The sequence below is a fragment of the Macrosteles quadrilineatus genome, unplaced genomic scaffold, assembly GCF_028750875.1.
Source record: "Macrosteles quadrilineatus isolate MER2022 unplaced genomic scaffold, UCM_ALF_1.0 Scaffold_46__1_contigs__length_943047, whole genome shotgun sequence".
In the NCBI taxonomy this organism is placed as follows: Eukaryota; Metazoa; Arthropoda; class Insecta; order Hemiptera; family Cicadellidae; genus Macrosteles; species Macrosteles quadrilineatus.
In genome coordinates, this window is record NW_026542639.1 from 581952 (window position 1) to 585442 (window position 3491).

Consider the following 3491-nt stretch of genomic DNA (forward strand, 5'->3'; position numbering starts at 1 on the left):
GTACTGTACTACCTAACCTAAAACTTGTTGTTGTTATTCTTATTTATTTTGACATGATCAGACGACAGACTATACTATCACAAGTGAGATAATAATCATTGATTATCAGTGATTACGGCCAAAAAATGTATAAAGTATAAAATTAACAATTTACTAAAGAAACAGTGATCTATTAGCTTTGACTATAGTATCATAGATAAATCATACTCCCTTGTGTTGCTTAGTCTATGATAGTATCCAATAGTCAATGCTATTAGCAAACAGATATTAACTTAATATTAGTGGTGAATGGTACACAAACGATCCAATAATATCATAGATAAAACCATAGATAAAACATATCTATGATAAAATATAGTCCCTTCCCTTAGTAGATTTCCCATCTTTATGGAACAGCTGAAGCCAATTTTATTGTTAGTTCTGTCCGGTTTTCTGCAGATGTATGTTTTGTTTACAATTTGTTTCTTGTTATTTCAGTAACTTAAAACCTCGTTTAACGAAATAAACCCCTCTAATCATAAACAATAACTCGTACACAACTTAAATACTTGAGGTCTTCATCCTTGACCGACAATGTCGGATAGATTGCGTCAACTCATTTGAGTTTGTCAATAAGAAACATATATTTACACTATTTACAATATATACAATATTTACATTTTACTGTGGCATGGCGGATATTTTAGCTAGGATCTAAAAAGAGGCTCCTCAATGAGTTCTCCCAATGAATACAATGGCCTATCCACTAGGGCTCCATGAACAACCTTTTTAAATTTCGGTAGTTCCAATTTACGCACTCGAACTGGCAGGGTATTGAAAACCTTTACTGTATTGCAGAGCGGGGATAACTTTTTAGGGTGCGACTCAAGCGACAGCGTGGCATATCCAGGTCTTGTGCTCTTCTTGTGTTGTAGCTGTGCTGATATTCCCTTTTAGAATATTCTCCTTCGCGTTCTTTTAGGAGGATAAGTATGTCATAAACGTATTGACTGTAGATGGGAAGTATCTGCTGATCTTTGGAAATAGGCCGGCAATGGCAATGCTCAGTGTATTCCGAGGATGTTATAATTCTGACTTCTGAGTGCCTTTTTTTGGAGCAGCAGTACATCATGGGCTGCAGGAGCGTGTCCCCACAATACCAGTCCATACATTATGTGGCTGTGGAAGAGGGAATGATACACAAAATGGTTTAAAAAAAAATTGTTAAATTTTGTGTTTTTAGGGTCAAAAATGGGAAAAACCTATTTTTACCCCATAAAACCCCCCATAAACCCCCGTTCCCATAGTCCGATCATGCTGGTTCGCAAACTCATTCAAGTTCATCCCGCCTTACACCTTCAAACCAAATTTTATCAAAATCGAACAAAAATTACTCAAGTTATCGTGCGGATGGACACATATATATACAGGGTGTTTTTTTAAAAACTTGCATCTTTATTTATGTAAAAACCGTAATAGATAGAAATATGCAGTTTGCGGGAATCATCTATTGACGTAGGGGGACCAATTGTTTTGAATTCAACGTTACATTCACATTCCCCCCCTTTCCCCCCCTGCCACCAACTTAATTTTTTCAAATAGCAAGGTACCCCTTGTGACATATCAAATAAAATAGCATGAAAAAAGAAAATTTTTGATGAAAAAAAATTGAAAATCGGTTCATAAATTTGTGAGATATTTCCCCCCTCACCCCCCCCCCCCGGAACTTAATTTTTTTTTAATAGCAAAGTACCCCTTGACATATCAAATGAAAGAGCATGAAAAAAGAAAAATTTTGGCAAAATTTATTTTTCATTTGATATGTCACAAGGGCGGGTACCTTGCTATTAAAAAACAAGTTATGGGTAGGGGAAAAGGGGGGTGATTATCTCACAAATTCATGAGCCAATTTTAAATTTTTTTCACCAAAAATTTTCTTTTTTCATGCTCTTTCATTTGATATGTCACAAGGGGTACTTTGCTATTAAAAAAAATTAAGTTCCGGGGGGGTGAGGGGGGGAATATCTCACAAATTTATGAACCGATTTTCAATTTTTTTTCATCAAACATTTTCTTTTTTTATGCTCTTTTATTTGATATGTCACAAGGGGTACCTTGCTATTTAAAAAAAATAAGTTGGTGGCAGGGGGGAAAGGGGGGGAATGTGAATGTAACGTTGAATTCAAAACAATTGGTCCCCCTACGTCAATAGATGATTCCCGCAAATTGCATATTTCTATCTATTGCGGTTTTTACATAAATAAAGATGCAAGTTTTTAAAAAAACACCCTGTATATATAAAAGGCAAAGCCCTCACTGACTGACTCACTCACTCACTCACTCATCACTAATTCTCCCACTTCCCATTTACCTAGGAGGCTGAAATTTGGTACACTGATTCTTTAGGCATTAAATAGGAAAACTAAGTTGTTTTTATTCTGATCGGACTCTCGGGCTCCACCCCAGTGGCTCTGGAGTTTCCCATGTTAACCTTATGAGTACTTAAAATGGAATTAATGAATCTTAACAGCTGTTTCAATTAAACAAGTTGGTTCTGTTCTATGATGTGCAATAGCATTAAAGTTACAAGGATTGCCAACAGGGTGCAGCACTATTATTTTTTTAAATTTATGACAACAGCTAATTTGCAACCTAAAGGTGAGTGAGCGTAATTAACGAACTTCAACCTGGAGGCGAGTTAGCGTAGCGAACGAGCTAACCTGAAGGCAAGTGAGCGCAGCGAACGAGCTCCAACCTAAAGGTGAGTGAGCGTAGCGAACGAACTTCAACCAGGATGTGATTGAGCCATGCGAACGAGCTCACTTATGAAGTAAAACGGGGCAAAGCCCGCGGGTACAGCTAGTATATATATATATCTAAATATAGATATATAAAAATTTGAACGAATGGTGTTTTCGGCCTCTGGGGACATCAAAATGAAAAAGTAAATCGGTCCCGGGCCTAGGTCTTACCATGAGACCTACGGTAATAGCTACTTCCCTATAGGGAAATTCGCTAATATTGAATAAAGAATAGCTTGACTTGATTACCTCATTTTAAAACAAAAATTAGGATATTTCAATTATACTTATAGTATTTTGATCTTTTTTACCTTAGGTTGTTTCTTAGGTACCTAATTTTAAATGCTAAATCAAAGTATTCATACCATTTTTTCATAAAATCAGCCAGAGTAATTTAATTATAAAAATTAAAATTGCCACCATTTTGAATTGGACCAAGTAAATTTTGTCTTTAAATAAATCATTAAAGTGATTTGTCATTTACGATTTTTTTCACTCGTAGAATCATTTCCCGGAGTTTGACTGTTAAATTACAGGACATTCTGTACATACGGCTAGATGAGAGTGACAGTGTTGCCATTTATAAGCGCAAGCGTAAGGTTTAAAAATGGCTGTAAACCTTGGGCGGGAGTTATCAGAAAAACTACTTCAATCCTCAAACACATTTGGTGGCAATTTCAAGCCCTGAGGGTATTTTGATTGGTAATCTTA